This window comes from Gorilla gorilla, chromosome 5, assembly GCF_029281585.2.
Source record: "Gorilla gorilla gorilla isolate KB3781 chromosome 5, NHGRI_mGorGor1-v2.1_pri, whole genome shotgun sequence".
NCBI classification, from domain to species: domain Eukaryota; kingdom Metazoa; phylum Chordata; class Mammalia; order Primates; family Hominidae; genus Gorilla; species Gorilla gorilla.
Window position 1 is genome coordinate 14,267,505 of NC_073229.2, and position 21,446 is coordinate 14,288,950.

A 21,446-nucleotide genomic window follows, 5' to 3' on the forward strand; every position below is an offset into this window, starting at 1 on the left:
TCCAGGCAAAAATTACATCCAACAGTGATTCACCCTGCAGCCTGACCCTTAGAGTTTCTGAAGGTCCAGAGAAGTTTTGTTGAGATATGTTGTATTTGTCATGCTATGTAGGTTTTTCAGCCCTTCAGTTATCATAAATAAAAATCAGAGATAATTTAACATCATAGTCAGTGTGTGGTGTTTTAACTGGCAGAGAGAGAGAGAGACTCCTTGAAAACCTGTACACCTGGGTTACATTTTAAGTAACTGCATTTTTATATCATAATATAAATAAGTATGGAAACATTCGATTAAATTATCCAAGGCTATCAAAATTCTGCAAAACTTCCTAACCTCTATGTATCCCAAACAGTTCTTGAACAAATCCAATAACTTGTTCTCTCATTTACCAAAATTGGTTGCCATTTATGTTTGCTATTTTTTTCTACAAAATCTGAAAATATTTCAAGGCACTGAAGACCTAAATTTTTAGCAAACTTAATAACCCGTTTGTAGTAGGTCATAATCAGTCTCATGTAAAAAAGAAAGTAAATTGTGTTAAAGATGGTTGTGAAAGTGAGAAAAATTAAAATAAATAGCATTAAAATATTAAATGTTTGAAATTCAAGAATAGCAATGGTCCTTTTTAGGAGGATTTAAGTTCATAAATAGAAATCCTGAGGGTGGCATTGCCTTTTCCTCCTTATAAGAAACCCCTGTTTTTTCAAGCAGTTAAGGTCTCTGTAAGAGAAGTGATATGCTCATTTGTTCAACATTAGAATCGCAGCCTAAATTTTGCATGCTTCCTTCAAACCTTTTTGCTGCAAAGAAGACAAGAAAAAAAAAGACTCCTACTTCTCTGTATTCTTCACTGTGTCTTTACTTCACCTCCACTCATTGCCAGAAGCTTTAATGAAAGGATTCACAAAAATGGGATGAAGAATTAGCATTTCTATGAATAAACAGATTCACAGTATAAAAATTAGTTTTTTCAAAAAAGCAGGCAAAAAAAAAAAAACCCTCAAAATAAGACTTTAGAGAACTGGAGGTCGTTTGCTAATTTTCTAATTCAATTCCCTATGAGGGTGGGTCCCTTATCCAAATAGTGATCTTTTATTTTCCTTTTATGTCTAAAAAATTATCTTTTAGGTCCCCGAAAAGCACTATAAGAATTAAAAGCAACTTAATACATTTCAGATTATAAAAGGTACTGTGATTAAAGAAATAATTACTAAGGAGAAAGTATTAAGTATTATTTTTTAAAGACATTCATTCCTTAAACTTCTCGACAGCATTTACTAAGTGACCATTTGACATATTAGAGACTATGGGCATCGTTTCTCCTCCAAAAGTGAAGTTTTGATCATTGGCTTCAAACTTCCCATTGTTTAAACTGCTCATGTAGGGAACTTCTCACATTTTCTAAAAACATCATTCTCAATGTAATGATGACCTTAAAAGGATACAAAGGCTATACGATTTGCAGTTAAGAACGTAGGTTTTGGGCCGGGTGCGGAGGCTCACACCTGTAATCCCAGCACTTTGGGAGGCTGAGGCGGACGGATTACGAGGTCAGGAGATAGAGACCATCCTGGCTCACACGGTGAAACCCCGTCTCTACTAAAAAAATACAAAAAAATAATTAGCCAGGCGTGATGGCAGGTGCCTGCTGTCCCAGCTACTCGGGAGGCTGAGGCAGGAGAATGGCGTGAACCCGGGAGGCAGAGCTGGCAGTGAGCCCAGATCGCACCACTGCACTCCAGCCTGGGCAACAGACTCCGTCTCAAAAAAAAAAAATGTAGGTTTTGGAGGCAGACTGTGTTTAAAATGGAATTCTAACTGATAAGAAACTAAATGACAAGAAAGTTCGTAAAATGAGGAAAATAGTACCTCTTATATTTATTTTGCTGATTAAAGACTATATAGGTAAGGTTCTTAAACCATGTACATTTGGTAACAGTCTTAATGTATATCAGAGACAGGCCTAGAACTGTTAATCCCTGGCAGAACTTGCAATAGACACTCTTCTTACACAGCAAGAAAACTAGAAAACATCTTAAGAAATTACTAAAGTATAATAATAATAAAATAAAATAAAATTGCTGCTGAGGACTTACCTACTTTCTATTGAATATATTCTCCAACTTCCTAGAGTTAAAATAGCTACTTGTTTACATCTCTATTCCAGTTATCATTACAACACCATTAAATTGATACATTTCTTACCTAATAGACTAAGCTTCTTTTCTTAATTTTTAAAACAAATTTTATTTTGTATATTAAAGATATACAACATAAGGTTATGTGATACATACAGATAGTAAAATGGTTATTACAGTGAGGCAAATTATCCATTATCTCACATAATTGCCCTTTTTTTTTCTTTTTTTGTGGCAAGAGTAGCTAAAACTTACTCATTTATCAAATCTCAAATCTCAAATCTGTTATTAACTGTAGTCCTCAAGTGTTATTAACTGTAGTCCTCACGTTGTACATTACATCTCTAGACACATTTCTCCTCCATATCTGTTACATCATATCCTCTGAGCTACATATCTCCATTTCCTTCCCTTGGCCCCTGCCTCTGGTAACCACTGTTTCATTCTCTATATCTGTATATAATTTTTAGATGCCACACATAATTGAGATCATGCAATATTTTCCTTCTTGTGTTTGGCTTATTTCACATAGCAAAATTTCCTCCAGATTCACCTAGGATGTGAAAAATGGCAGAATCTCTTTTTTTAAGGCTGAATAATATTCCACTGTTTTTTAGATACCACAGTTTATCTATCTGTACATCAACAGACACTTAGGTTGTTTTCATATCTTGGCTATCAAGAATAATCCTGCAGCGAACATGGGAGTGCAGACAGCTTTATGAAGTGGTAATTTCATTTTTTCTGGGTATATACCCAAAAGAGAGATTGCTAAATCATACGGTACTTTTATTGCTAATTTTTTTAGAAACCTCCATACCATATTCCATAATGGCTGCACAATTCACATTTGCACCAACAGTATGAGTACTCTTTTCTCCACACTCTTACTAAAATGTGTTACGCTTTTTTTATTATAGCTATCCTAATTGATATGAGGAGGTATCTAAAAGAGTTTTGGATTTGTATTTCCCTGATGATTAATGACAATGAAATGTGGAATATCTGTTCATATACCAGTTGATTATTTTTATGTCTTCTGTGGAGAAATGTCTATTCAGGGCCTTTGCCCATTTTTTATCTATTTATCTATTTCTGAGTTGTATAAAATCTTCATAAATTTTGAATATTAACCCCTTATCAGATATATGGTTTGCAAATATTTTTCCCGATATGCAGGTTGCTATTTTATTTTGCTGACTGTTTCCTTTACTGTGCAGAAGCTTTTTAGTTTGAGGTAATCCCATTATTTATTTCTGCTTTTGTAGCCAGAGCATTTGGTGTGATATTAAAATACCATTGCCAACTCTAATGTCAAGGAGTTTTCCCCCTAAGTTCTCTTCTAGGAGTTTAAAGATTTCAGGTCTTAAATTTAGGAAGTTCTTACATTTTGATTTCATTTAAGTGTACGGTGTAAGACAAAGGTCCAATTTCATTCTTTCGCATGAGAACGACCAGATTTTCCGGCACCATTTATTGACGAGACTATTTTTTCCCTACTGTGTCCCCTTGGTGCCTTTGTCAAAACTTATTTGGTCTTTTATGTTTAGATTTATTTCTGAGCTCTCTGTAATAGATTATGTTTCTCGAGGGAAATGATCACACTTTCTTCTTACCAAATCTCTTGGTATAGAAAAGATGTTCATAAGGTTTTTTGTGGGTCACAGCATGGCTGCTTGCCAATGTATTAGCAATCAGCAATGGCCCTGATTTTTCTCGTCATTCTCATGTATGATTTGAATGCAGAGGAAAGAGTATCTCCAACTCTTTGTGCCACCACACTTCTGGAAAATGTCTGTGTTCCTCCACTGTCTTGACTCAAAACCATCTTGGTTTTCACCTCGGGTATGGGTAATCAATAAAGTGGGATGCTTCTCTTGCCTTTCCTCTTGCCATTTTTTATTGTGTTCAATAGCACAGTTATTAAAATACTTTTGGAAAAGCTTATCCAACATCAGACAACCTTTTTTCTTATCATTCTGTATTACTTTTTCAGGGATGCTAGGAGAGTTTTAGAATCATTTAAGTAGAATGCACAAAGAATGGAGGCATTGCCCTGGAAAAGGAAAAACTGAAAGGAGACTCTTAAAGGTGGAAAAATATATAGAACTAGGCAGGATCTATAGTTTTATGACCATAGAACTATTTATTGATACACTATCATTTGAAATAACATTTGTAAGCAGTATAAAGTCTTCTACTGCTAGTTGTACTGAAATAGCAACTGAATACGATAATAAGAATACAAAGATGTTAAAAATAATTTAATAAATAAATGTTTATAATACATATATTATACAACGCTGTCTATATAAACATGGAAATATCTACCCCACTGTCTGTATAAACATAGAAATATCTACACGGCTGACTGTATAAACATGGAAATATCTACACCGCTGTCTGTATAAACATGGAAATATCTACACCGCTGTCTGTATAAACATGGAAATATCTACACCGCTGTCTGTATAAACATGGAAATATCTACAATGCTGTCTGTATAAACATGGAAATATCTACACTGCTGTCTGTATAAACATGGAAATATCTACACCACTGTCTCTTTAAACATGGAAATATCTACACAACTGCCTGTATAAACATGGAAATATCTACAGCGCTATCTGTAAAAACATGGAAATTTCTACACCACTATCTGTATAAACAAGGAAATTTCTACACCACTACCTGTATAAACATGGAAATATCTACACCGCTAACTGTATAAACATGGAAATATTTACACCGCTATCTCTATAAACATGGAAATATCTACACCACTATCTACATAAACGTGGAAAAGTCTACACAGCAATCTCTATACAGATGGAAATATGAGCACAGCTATCTCTATAAACATGGAAATATCTACACCGCTATCCGTACAAACATGGAAATTTCTACACTGTTATCTGTATAAACATGGAAATTTCTAAACCGCTACCTGCACAAACATGGAAATATCTACACCACTGTCTCTATAAACATGAAAATATCTACACCGCTGTCTCTATAAACATGGTAATATCTACACCGCTGTCTGTATAAACATGGAAATATCTACAACGCTGTCTCTATAAACGTGGAAATATCTACACTGCTGCCTGTATAAACATGGAAATTTCTACACTGCTATCTGTACAAACATGGAAATTTGCACACCGCTATCTTTATAAACAAGGAAATTTCTACACCGCTACCTGTATAAACATGGAAATATCTACACTGGTATCTATATAAACATGTAAATAACTACACCGCTATCTCCATAAACAGGGAAATATCTACACCGCTATATGTACATACGTGGAAAAATCTACACCGCTATCCCTTTAAAAATGGAAATATCTTCACCGCTGTCTGTATATAAATGGAAATATCTACACCGCCATCTCTATAAACATGGAAATATCTACACCACCATCTGTATGAACATGGAAATATCTACACCGCCATCTCTATAAAGGTGGAAATATCTACACCGCTCTCTGTATGAACATGGAAATATCTACACCGCTATCTGTATGAACATGGAAATATTTACACCACTATATCGAAAGACTTGGAAATATCTACACCGCTATTTCTATAAACATCAAATTATTTGCACCGTTATCTCTATAAACATGGAAATATTTACACCGTTATTACTATAAACATGGAAATATTTACACCGCTATCTCTATCAACATGGAAATATTTACACGGCTACCTGTATAAACATGGAAATATACACACTGCCATCTCTATAAACATGCAAATATCTACAACACTATCTCCATAAACATGGAAATATCTACACCGCTATCTCTGTAAACATGGAAATATCTACAAAGCTATCTGCATAAACATGGAAATATCTACACCGCTATCTGTATAAACATGGAAATATCTACACCTCTATCTGTATAAATATGGAAATATCTACACTGCTATCTCTATGAACTTGGAAATATCTACACCGCTATCTGTATAAACATGGAAATATCTACACCATCTCTACAAACATGTAAACCTTAACACCGCTCCCTGTATAAACATGGAAATATCTACACTGCTATCTGTATAAACATGGAAATATTTACACCGCTCTCTTTATAAACATGGAAATATCTACACCACTATCTCTATAAACATGGAAATATGTACACCGCTATCTCTATAAACATGCAAGTATTTACGCCGGTATCTCTATAAACATGGAAGTATTCACAACGGTATCTCTATAAACAAGGAGATATTTACACGGCTATCTCTACAAACATGGAAATATCTACACCGCTATCTGTATAAACATGGAAACATCTACAACGATATCTGTGTAAACAAGGAAATATCTACACCGCTCTCTGTATAAACATGGAAATATCTACACCACTGTCTCTATAAACATGAAAATATCTACACCGCTGTCTCTATAAACATGGTAATATCTACACTGCTGTCTGTATAAACATGGAAATATCTACAATGCTGTCTCTATAAACGTGGAAATATCTACACTGCTGCCTGTATAAACATGGAAATTTCTACACCGCTATCTGTATAAACATGGAAATCTGCACACCGCTATCTGTATAAACAAGGAAATTTCTACACCGCTACTTGTATAAACATGGAAATATCTACACTGGTATCTATATAAACATGGAAATACCTACACCGCTATCTCTATAAACATGGAAATATCTACAACGGTATCTGTATAAACTTGGAAATGTCTACACCGCTATCTGTATAAACATGGAGATATCTACCCCACTATCTGTATAAAGATGGAAATACCTACACCGCAATCTCTATAAACATGGAAATATCTACACCGCCATCTGTATAAACAGGGAAATAACTACACTGCCATCTCTATAAACATGGAAATATCTACACCGCCATCTGTATGAACATTTAAATATGTGCACCGCCATCTGTATAAAATGGAAGTATCTAAACCGCTATCTGTATGAACATGGAAATTCCTATACCGCTATCTGTATAAACTTGGAAATATCTGCACGGCTATCTCTATAAACATGGAAATATCTACACCGCTATCTATATAAACAAGGAAATATCTAAACCTCCATCTGTATAAACATGAAAATATCTAAACCGCCATCTCTGTAAACATAGCAATATCTACACCGCTATCTGTAAGAACATGGGAATATCTACACCGCTATCTGTATAAACATGGAAATATCTACACCGCTATCTCTATAAACATGGAAACATCTACACTGCTATCTCTATAAACATGGAAATATCTACACCACTGTCTGTATAAACCTGGGAATATCTACACCACTGTCTGTATAAAGATGGAAATATCTACACCACTGTCTGTATAAACCGGGAACTATCTACACTGCTGTCTCCATAAACATGGAAGTATCTACACCGCTATCTGTATAAACTTGTAAACATTTACACAGCTATCTGTATAAACATGGAAATATTTACACCACTATCTCAATAAACATGGAAATACCTACACCGCTATCTGTATAAAGATGGAAATATCTACACCTCTATCCGTATAAACATGGAAATATCTACACCGCCATCTGTACGAAAATGGAAATATCAACACCGCCATCTGTATAAACATGGAAATATCTTCACCGCCATCTGTAGGAACATGGAAATATCTGCACCGGCATCTGTATGAACATGTAAATATCTACACCGCCATCTGTACGAACATGGAAATATCTACAGCCCAATCTGTATAAACATGGAAATATCTACTACGCTATCTGTATAAACATGGAAATATCTACACCGCTATCTCTATAAACATGGAAATAACAACACCGCTATCTCTATTAACATGGAAATATCTAGACCGCCATCTCTATAAACATGCAAATATCTACAACACTATCTCTATAAACATGGAAATATCTACACCGCTATCTCTGTAAACATGGAAATATCTACAAAGCTATCTGCATAAACATGGAAATATCTACACCGCTATCTGTATAAACATGGAAATATCTACACCTCTATATGTATAAATATGGAAATATCTACACTGCTATCTCTATAAACTGGGAAATATCTACACCGCTATCTGTATAAACATGGAAATATCTACACCATCTCTACAAACATGTAAACCTTAACACCGCTCTCTGTATAAACATGGAAATATCTACACTGCTATCTGTATAAACATGGAAATATCTACACCGCTCTCTTTATAAACATGGAAATATCTACACCGCTGTCTCTATAAACATGGTAATATCTACACCGCTGTCTGTATAAACATGGAAATATCTACAACGCTGTCTCTATAAACGTGGAAATATCTACACTGCTGCCTGTATAAACATGGAAATTTCTACACCGATATCTCTACAAACATGGAAATTTGCACACCGCTATCTGTATAAACAAGGAAATTTCTACACCGCTACCTGTATAAACATGGAAATATCTACACTGGTATCTATATAAACATGTAAATATCTACACCACTATCTCTATAAACATGGAAATATCTACACATCTATCTCTATAAACGTGGAAATATCTACACCACTATCTCTATAAAGACGGAAATGTGTACACAGCTATCTCTTTAAACATGGAAATATCTTCACTACTATCTGTGAAAGCATGGAAATATCTACAGCGCTATCTCTATAAACATTAAAATACCTACACCACTATCTGTGTAAGCATGGACATATCTACACCGGTATGTCCATAAATATGGAAATATCTACACCGCTATCTGTGTAAACATGGAAATGGCTACACAGCTATCTGTATAAACATGGAAATAGCTACACCGCTATCTGTATAACCATGGAAAAATCTACAAAGCTATCTGTATAAACATGGAAATATCTACACCACTATCTGTAAAAACATGGAAATACCTACACCGCTAACTGTATAAACATGGAAATATCTACACCGCTACCTATATAAACATGTAAACATTTACACCGCTATCTGTATAAACATGGAAATATCTAACCACTATCTCTATAAACATGGAAATATCTACAATGCTATCTCTATAAACAGGGAAATATATACACCGCTATCTGTATAAACATGGAAATATCTACACCGCTATCTCTATAAACATGGAAATATCTACACCGCTATCTCCATAAACAGGGAAATATCTACACCGCTATCTGTATATACGTGGAAAAATCTACACCGCTATCCCTTTAAAAATGGAAATATCTTCACCGCTGTCTGTATATACATGGAAATATCTACACCGCTGTCTGTATAAACATGGGAATATCTACACTGCTGTCTGTATAAACATGGATAAATCTACACAACTATCTGTATAAACACGGAAATAACTACACATCTATCTCTATAAACATGTAAACATTTACACCGCTGTCTGTATGAACATGGAAATGTCTACACTGCTATCTCTGTAAACATGAAAATACCTACACCGCCATCTGTATAAACATGGAAATATCTACACCGCCATCTCTATAAACATGGAAATATCTACACCGTCATCTGTTTAAACATGGAAATATCTACACTGCCATCTCTATAAACATGGAAATATCTACACCACCATCTGTATGAACATGGAAATATCTACACCGCCATCTCTATAAAGGTGGAAATATCTACACCGCTCTCTGTATGAACATGGAAATATCTACACAGCTATCTGTATGAACATGGAAATATTTACACCGCTATATCGAAAGACTTGGAAACATCTACACCGCTATTTCTATAAACATCAAATTATTTGCACCGTTATCTCTATAAACATGGAAATATTTACACAGTTATTACTATAAACATGGAAATATTTACACCGCTATCTCTATAAACATGGAAATAGTTACACGGCTACCTGTATAAACATGGAAATAAATACACTGCCATCTCTGTAAACATGCAAATATCTACAACACTATCTCTATAAACATGGAAATATCTACACCGCTATCTGTACAAACATGGGAATATCTACACCGCTATCTGTATAAACATGGAAATATCTACACCGCTATATTTATAAACCTGGAAATATCTTCACCGCTATCTGTATAAACATAGAAATATCTACACCGCTATCTGTATAAAGATGGAAATATCTACACCGCTATCTGAATAAACATGGAAATATCTACACCACCATCTGTATAAACATGGAAATATCTACACCTCTATGCATATAAACACGGAAATATCTACACCGCCTTCAGTATGAAAATGGAAATATCTACACAGCCATCTGTATAAACATGGAAATATCTACACCGCCATCTCTTTAAATATGGAAATATCTACACCGCCATCTCTATAAACATGGAAAGTATCTAAAACGTCATCTGTACGAACATGGAAATATCTGCACCGCTATCTCTATAAAATAGAAATATGTACACCGCAAACTGTATAAACATGGAAATATCTACACGGCTATCTGAGTAAACATGGAAATATCTTCACCGCTATCTGTATAAACATGGAAATAACTACACCGCTATCTCTATAAACATGGAAATATCTACACTGCTATCTGTATGAACATGGAAATACCTACACCGCTATCTGTATGAACATGGAAATATCTACACCGCTATCTGTACAAAACAGAACATATCTAGACCGCCATCTCTATAAACATGTAAATATCTACACCGCCATCTTTATGAACATAGAAATATCTACACCGCCCTCTCTATGAAGGTGTAATTATCTACACCGCTATCTGTATGAACTTGGAAATATCTACACCGCTATCTGTATGAACATGGAAATATCAACACCGCTATCTGTATGAACACGGAATTATCTACACCGCTATCTGTATGAACATGGAAACATCTACACGGCTATCTGTATGAACATGGAAATATCTACACAGCCATCTCTTTAAATATGGAAATATCTACACCTCCATCTCTATACACATGGAAGTATCTAAAACGCCATCTGTACGAACATGGAAATATCTGCACCGCTATCTCTATAAAATAGAAATATGTACACCGCAATCTGTATAAACATGGAAATATCTACACCGCTATCTGTATAAAGATGGAAATATGTACACCACCATCTGTATAAACATGGAAATATCTCCACCGCTATCTGTATAAACATGGAAATATCTACACCGCAATGTGTATAAACATCGAAATATCTACACCGCCATCTGTATGAATGTGGAAATATCTACACCACCATCTGTATGAACATGGAAATATCTACACCGCTATCTCTATAAATATGGAAATATCTACACCGCTGTCTCTGTAAACATACAAATATCTACACCGCTATCTGTATAAACATGGAAATATCTACACAGCTATCTCTATAAACATGGAAATATCTTCCCCGCCATCTCTATAAACATAGAAATATCTACACCGCCATCTGTATAAACATGGAAATATCTACACTGGTATCTGTATAAACATGGAAATATCTGCATCATCTCTATATACAAGTAAACCTTTACACCGCTCTCTGTATAAACATGGAAATATCTCCACCGCCATCTCTATTATCATGGAAATATCTAAACTGCCATCTGTATTAACATGGAAATATCTACTCCACCATCTGTATGTACACGGAAGTATCAACAGCGCCATCCTTATGAACATGCAAATATCTCCACCACCATCTGTATGAACATGGAAATATCTACACTGCCATCTGTATGAACAAGGAAATATCTATACCGCTATGTGTATGAACATGGCAATATCTACACCGCTATCTGTATAAACATGGAAATATATACACCGCTATCTGTATAAACATGGAAATATCTACACCACTATCTGTATAAACATGGAAATATCTTCACAGCTATCTGTACAAACATGGGAATATCTACACCGCTATCTGTATAAACATGGAAATATCTACACCGCTATATTTATAAACCTGGAAATATCTTCACCGCTATCTGTATAAACATAATAATATCTACACCGCTATCTCTATAAACATGGAAATATCTACAACGGTATCTGTATAAACTTTGAAATGTCTACACCACTATCTGTGTAAACATGGAAATATCTACCCCACTATCTGTATAAAGATGGAAATACCTACACCGCCATCTCTATAAACATGGAAATATCTACACCACCATCTGTATAAACAGGGAAATATCTACACTGCCATCTCTATAAACATGGAAATATCTACACCTCCATCTGTATGAACATTTAAATATGTGCACCGCCATCTATATAAAGATGGAAGTATCTAAACCGCTATCTGTACGAACATGGAAATTCCTACACCGCTATCTGTATAAACATGGAAATATCTGCACCGCTATCTCTATAAACATGGAAATATCTACACCGCTATCTATATAAACAAGGAAATATCTACACCTCCATCTGTATAAACATGAAAATATCTACACTGCCATCTCTGTAAACATAGCAAAATCTACACTGCTATCTGTAAGAAGATGGGAATATCTACACCGCTATCTGTATAAACATGGAAATATCTACACCGCTATCTCTATAAACATGGAAACATCTACACTGCTATCTCTATAAACATGGAAATATCTAAACCACTGTCTGTATAAACATGGGAATATCTACACCACTGTCTGTATAAAGATGGAAATATCTACACCACTGTCTGTAAAAACCTGGAACTATCTACACCACTGTCTCCATAAACATGGAAGTATCTACACCGCCATCTGTACGAACATGGAAATATCTACAGCCCTATCTGTATAAACATGGGAAAATCTACTCCGCTATCTGTATAAACATGGAAATATGTACACCGCTATCTCTATAAACATGGAAATAACAACACCGCTATCTCTATTAACAGGGAAATATCTTGACCGCCATATCTATAAACATGGAAATATCTACACCGCAATCTGAATAAACATGGAAATATCTACACCACCATCTGTATAAAGATGGAATTATCTACACCGCCAACTGTATGAACATGGAAATATCTACACCGCTATCTGTATGAACATGGAAATATTACACTGCCAAATGTATAAATATTGAAATATCTACACCACTATCTCTGTAAACATGGAAAGATCTACACCACTATCTGTATAAACAAGGAAATATCTACACCGTCATGTCTATAAACATGGAAATATCTACACCGCTATCTGTATAAGGATGGAAATATCTACACCGCTATCTGAATAAACATGGAAATATCTACACCGCCATCTGTCTACAGATGGAAATACCTACACCGCAATCTGTATGAACACGGAAATATCTACACCGCCAACTGTATGAACACGGAAATATCTACACCACCATCTCTCAGAACATGGAAATATCTACACCGCCATGTGTATAAACATGGAAATATCTACACCGCCATCTGTGTAAACATGGAAATATATATACCGCCATCTCTATGAACTTGGAAATATCTACACCGCTATCTGTATAAACATGGAAATATCTAACCCGCTATCTCTATAAACATGGAAATATCTACACCGCTATCTGTATAAACAAGGAAATATCAAAACCACCATCTCTATAAACATGGAAATATCTACACTGGCATCTGTATAAACATGGAAATATCTTCACAATTATCTGTATATGCATGGAAATATCTGCACCGCTATATGTATAAACATGGAAATATCTACACCGCAATCTGTATGAACATGAAAATATATACAGCACCATCTGTATAAAGAAGGAAGTATCTGCGCCACTATCTCTATAAGCATGAAAATATCTACCCCAAAATCTCTATAAACTTTAAAATATCTACACCGTCATCTGTATGAACATGAAAATATCTACACCGCCATCTCTATAAATATGAAAATATCTACACCGCCATCTGTATAAACATGGAAATATCTGTACCGCTATCTGTACAAACATGGAAATATCTACAACGCTATCTCCATAAACATGGAAATACCTACGCCACAATGTAAATCAACATGGAAATATCTACACTGCTATCTCTGTAAACATGGAAATACCTAAACCGCCCTCTGTATAAACATGGAAATATCTACACCGCCATCTCTATGAACATGGAAATATCTACACTGCCACCTGTATTAACATGGAAATGTCTACACCGCCATCCGTACGAAGATGGAAATATCTACACCGCCATCTATGTGAACATGGAAATATCTACACCGCCATCTCTATGAACATGGAAATATCTACACTGCCACCTGTATTAACATGGAAATGTCTACACCGCCATCCGTATGAAGATGGAAATATCTACACCGCCATCTGTGTGAACATGGAAATATCTTCACCGCCATCTGTATGAACATGGAAATATCTGCACCGCCATCTCTATAAAGGTGGAAATATCTACACGGCCATCTCTATAAACATGGAAATATCTACACCGCCTTCTGTATGAACTTCGAAATATCTACACCGCTTTCTTTATAAACATGGAAATAACTACACCATTATCTCTATAAACTTGGAAATATCTACACGGCCATCTCTATGAACATGGAAATATCTACAGCGCCTTCTGTATGAACTTGGAAATATCTACATAGTCATCTGGATGAACATGGAAATATCTACACCGCCATCTGTATAAACATGGAAATATCTACACTGCTATCTCTATGAACATGTAAATATCTACACTACTATCTTTAAGAACATGTAAATATCTGCAACTCTATATGTATGAACATGGAAACATCTACACTGCTATCTGTATGAACATGGAAATATCTACACAGCTCTCTCTATAAACATGGAAATAACTGTACCACTATCTCTATAAACATGGAAATATCTACAACGCCATCTGAATGAACTTCGAAATATCTACACCGCCATCTGTATCAACATGGAAATATCTACAGAGCCATCTGTAATAAAATGGAAATATCTACACCGCTTTCTGTATAAACATGGAAATATCTACACCGCTATCTGTATAAACATGGAAATATCTACACCGCTATCTGTATGAACATGGAAATATCTACACCGATATCTCTATGAACATGGAAATATCTACACCACTATCTGTATGAACATGGAAATAACTACACCGCTATCTGTATGAACTTGGAAATATCTACACCGCTATCTGCACAAACATGGAAATATCTGCACCGCTATCTGTATAAACATGGAAATATCTACACCGCTATCTGTATAAACATGGAAATATCCACACCGCTATCTGTGTAAAAATGGAAATATCTTCACGGCTATCTGTATAAACATTGAAATAACTACACCGCTCTCTCAATAAACATGTAAATATTTACAACGCTATGTGTGTAAACATGGAAAGGTCTACAGCGCTATCTGTATGAACATGGAAATATCTACACCGCTATCTGTATGAACATGGAACTATCTACACCGCTATCTGTATGAACATGGAAACATCTACACAGATATCTGCATATACATGGAAATATCTACACTGCCATCTGTATGAACATGTAAATAACTTCACGGCCATCTGTATGAACATGGAAATATCTACACCGCTATCTGTATGAACATGGAAATATCTACACTGCTATCTGCATGAACATGGAAATATCTACACCGCCATCTCTATGAACATGGAAATATCTACAACGCCATTTGTATGAACATGGAAATATCTACACCGCCATCTCTATCAACATGGAAATATCTACACAGCCATTTGTTTGAACATGGAAATATCTACACCGCCATCTGTATGAACATGAAAATATCTTCACCGCCATCTGTATGAACATGGATATATCTACACTGGCATCTGGATGAACATGGAAATATCTACACCGTTATCTGTATGAACATGGAAATATCTACACCGCTATCTGTATGAACATGGAAATATCTACACCGCTATCTTTATGAACATGGAAATATCTACACCGCTATCTGTATGAACACGGAAATATCTACACCGCCATCTGTATTAAGATGGATATATCTACACCGCTATCTGAATAAACATGGAAATATCTACACCGCTATCAGTATAAACATGGAAATATCTACACTGCCATCTGTATAAACATGCAAATATCTACACCGGTATCTGTATAAACATGGAAATATCTACAACGCTATCTCTATAAACTTGGAAATATCTACACTGCTATCTGTACAAACCAGAAAATATCTAGAATGACATCTCTATAAACATGTAAATATCTACACCGCCATCTGTATGATCATGGAAATATCTACACCACCACCTCTATAAACTAGGAAATATCTACACCGCTATCTGTATGAACATGGAAATAACTACAATGCTATCCGTATAAAATTGGAAATAACTACACCGCTATATCTATAAACATGGAAATATCTACACCAAAATCTGTATAAATAAGAAAATATCTAGACAGCCATATATATAAACATGGAAATATCTACACAGCCATCTGTATGAACATAGAAATATCTACAACGCCCTCTCTATGAAGGTGGAATTATCTACACCGCTATCTGTATGAACATGGAAATATCTACACCGCTTTCTGTATGAACATGGAAATATCTACACCGCTATCTGTATGAACATGGAAATATCTACACCGCTATCTGTATGAACATGGAAATATCTACACCGGTATCTGTATGAACATGGAAATATCTACACAGCTATCTGCATATACGTGGAAATATCTACACCGCTATCTCTATAAAGTTGGAAATAACTACACCGCTATCTCTATAAACTTGGAAATATCTACATCGCCAGCTCTATGAACATGGAAATATCTGCACCACCATCTGTATGAACATGGAAATATCTACACCGCCATCTGTATTAAGACGGAAAAATCTACACCGCTATCTGTATAAACATGGAAATATCTACATCGCTATCTGTATAAACATGGAAATATCTACACCGCCATCTGTATAAACATGGAAATATCTACACCGCTATCTGTATAAGCATGGAAATATCTACAACGCTATCTCTATAAACTTGGAAATAACTACACCACTATCTGTATAAACCAGAAAATATTTAGACTGCCATCTCTATAAACATGTAAATATCTACACCGCCATCTGTATGAACATAGAAATATTTACACCGCCATCTCTATAAAGGTGGAATTACTTACACCGCTATCTGTATGAACATGGAAATATCTAAACCGCTACCTCTATGAACATGGAAATATCTACACAGCTCTCGATATGAACATGGAAATATCTACACCGCTATCTGTATGAACATGGAAATATCTACACTGCTATCTGTATGAACATGGAAATATCTACACCGCCATCTCTATAAACATGGAAATATCTACACCGGCATCTGTATGAACATGGAAATATCTACAGCACCATCTCTATAAATGTGGAAATATCTTCACCGCTATCTGTATGAACATGGAAATATCTGCAATGCTATATGAATAAAATTGGAAATATCTACACCGCTATCTCTATAAACATGGAAATATGTACACCACTATCTGTATAAACCAGAAAATATCTAGACCGCCATCTCTATAAACATGTAAATATCTACACCGCCATCTGTATGAACATAGAAATAACTACACCGCCCTCTCTATGAAGGTGGAATTATCTACACCGCTATCTATATGAACATGGAAATATCTACACCGCTATCTGTATGAACATGGAAATATCTACACCGGCATCTCTATAAACATGGAAATATCTACACCGCCATCTCTATAAACATGGAAATATCTACACCTCCATCTCTATAAACATGGAAATATCTACATCACCATCTGTATGAACATGGAAATATCTACACCACCATCTCTATAAACGTGGAAATATCTACACCGCTATCTGTATGAACGTGGAAATATCTACACCGCTATCTGTATGAACATGGAAATAGCTACACTGCTATCTGTATGAACATGGAAATATCTACACCGCCATCTCTATGAACATGGAAATATCTACACCGCCATCTCTATAAACATGGAAATATCTACACCTCCATCTCTATAAACATGGAAATATCTACACAGCCATCTGTATGAACATGGAAATATCTACAATGCTATCTGTATAAAACAGAAAATATCTACACCGCAATCTCTATAAACATGTAAATATCTACACCGCCATCTGTATGAACATAGAAATATCTACACCGCCTTCTCTATGAAGGTGTAATTATCTACACCGCTATCTGTATGAACTTGGGATTATCTACACCGCTATGTGTATGAACATGCAAATATCTACACAGCTATCTGCTTATACGTGGAAATATCTACACCGCTATCTCTATAAAGTTGGAAATAACTACACCGCTATCTCTATAAACTTGGAAATATCTACCTCGCCATCTGTATGAACATGGAAATATCTGTACCACCATCTGTATTAAGATGGAAATATCTGCACCGCTATCTGTATAAACATGGAAATATCTACAACGCCATCTGTATAAACATGCAAATATCTACATCATCTGTATAAAGATGGAAATATCTACACCGCTATCTGTATCAACATGGAAATATCTTCACCGCTATCTGTATCAACATGGAAATATCTACAACGCCATCTGCACAAACATGGAAATGTCTTCACTGCCATCTGTATCAACATGGAAATATCTACACCGCCATCTGTATGAACATGGAAATATCTACACCGCCATGTGCATGAACAAGGAAACATCTACACCGCCATCTGTGTGAACATGGAAATATCAACACCGGTATCTGTGTGAACAAGGAAATATCTACACCGCTACCAGAACATGGAAATATCTACAACGCTATCGGTGTAAACATGGAATTGTCTACACTGCTATGTGTGTAAACATGGAAATATCTAAACTGCTATCCGTATAAATATGGAAATACCTACACGGCTATCTCTATAAACATGGAAATATCTACACCGCCATCTGTATAAAGACGGAAATATCTACACCGCCTTCTCTATAAACATGGAAATATCTACACCGCCATCTGTATAAACATGGAAATATCTACACCGCCATCTGTATAAAGATGGAAATATCTACACCGCTATCTGTATGAACATGGAAATAGCTACACTGCTATCTGTATGAACATGGAAATATCTACACCGCCATCTCTATGAACATGGAAATATCTACACCGCCATCTCTATAAACATGGAAATATCTACACCTCCATCTCTATAAACATGGAAATATCTACACAGCCATCTGTATGAACATGGAAATATCTACAATGCTATCTGTATAAAACAGAAAATATCTAGACCGCAATCTCTATAAACATGTAAATATATACACCGCCATCTGTATGAACATAGAAATATCTACACCGCCTTCTCTATGAAGGTGTAATTATCTACACCGCTATCTGTATGAACTTGGGATTATCTACACCGCTATGTGTATGAACATGCAAATATCTACACAGCTATCTGCTTATACGTGGAAATATCTACACCGCTATCTCTATAAAGTTGGAAATAACTACACCGCTATCTCTATAAACTTGGAAATATCTACCTCGCCATCTGTATGAACATGGAAATATCTGTACCACCATCTGTATTAAGATGGAAATATCTGCACCGCTATCTGTATAAACATGGAAATATCTACAATGCCATCTGTATAAACATGGAAATGTCTACACCGCTATCTGTATAAATATGGAATTATCTACAACACTATCTCTATAAACTTGGAAATATCTACACCGCTATCTGTATAAACCAGAAATTATCTAGACTGCCATCTCTGAAAACATGTAAATATCTACACCGCCATCTGTATGACCATAGAAATATTTACACCGCCATCTCTATAAAGGTGGAATTATTTACACTGCCATCTGTATGAACATTGAAATATCTAAACCGCTATCAGTATGAACATGGAAATATCTACACCGCTATCTGTATGAACATGGAAATATCTACACAGCTATCTGTGTAAACATGGAAATGTCTACACCGCTATATGTGTAAAAATGGAAATATCTACACCGCCATCTCTATAAACATGGAAATATCTACACCGCCATCTGTATGAACATGGAAATATCTACACCGCTATCTGTACGAACATGGAAATATCTACACCGCTATCTGTATGAACATGCAAATATCTACACAGCTATCTGTATATCAATGGAAATATCTACACTGCTATCTCTATAAACATGGAAATGTCTACACTGCTATCTGTATAAACATGGAAATATCTACAACGCCATTTGTTTGAACATGGAAATATCTACACCCCTAACTGTATGAACAGGGAAATATCTACACCGCTATCTGTATGAACATGGAAATATCTACACCGTTATCTGTATGAACATGGCAATATCTACACCGCTATCTGTATGAACATGGAAATATCTACACAGCTATCTGTATATCAAAGGAAATATCTACACTGCTATCTCTATAAACATGGAAATAACTACACTGCTATCTGTATAAACATGGAAATATATACACCGCCACCTATATGAACATGGAAATATCTACACCGCCATTTGTTTGAACATGGAAATATCTACACCGCCTTCTCTATGAACATGCAAATATCTACACCGCCATTTGTATGAACATGGAAATATCTACACCGCCATCAGTATGAACATGGAAATATCTACACCGCCATCTCTATAAACGTGGAAATATCTACACCGCTATCTGTATGAACTTGGAAATATCTACACTGCTCTCGGTATAAAATTGAAATTATCTACACCACTATCTCTATAAACATGGAAATATCTACACTGCTATGTGTATAAACATGGAAATATCTACACCGCTACCTGTATAAACATGGAAATATCTTCACCGCTATCTGTATAAGCATGGAAATATCTACAACGCTGTCTCTATAAACTTGGAAATAACTACACCACTGTCTCTATAAAGATGGAAATATCTAGACTGCCATCTCTATAAACATGGAAATATCTACAACACCATCTGTATAAATATGGAAATAACTATACAGCTATCTGCATAAACATGGAAATATCTACACCGCCATCTCTATGAACATGGAAATATCTACACTGCCATCTGTATGAACATGGAAATATTTACACCGCCATCTGTACGAACATGTAAATATCTACACCGCCATCTGTATGAACATAGAAATATCTACACCGCTATCTGTATGAACATGCAAATGTCTACACAGCTATCTGTATATCAATGGAAATATCTACACTGCTATCTGTATAAACATGGAAATAACTACAATGCTATCTGTAAAAACATGGAAATATCTACACCGTCATCTCTATAAAAGTGGAAATATCTAAACCAC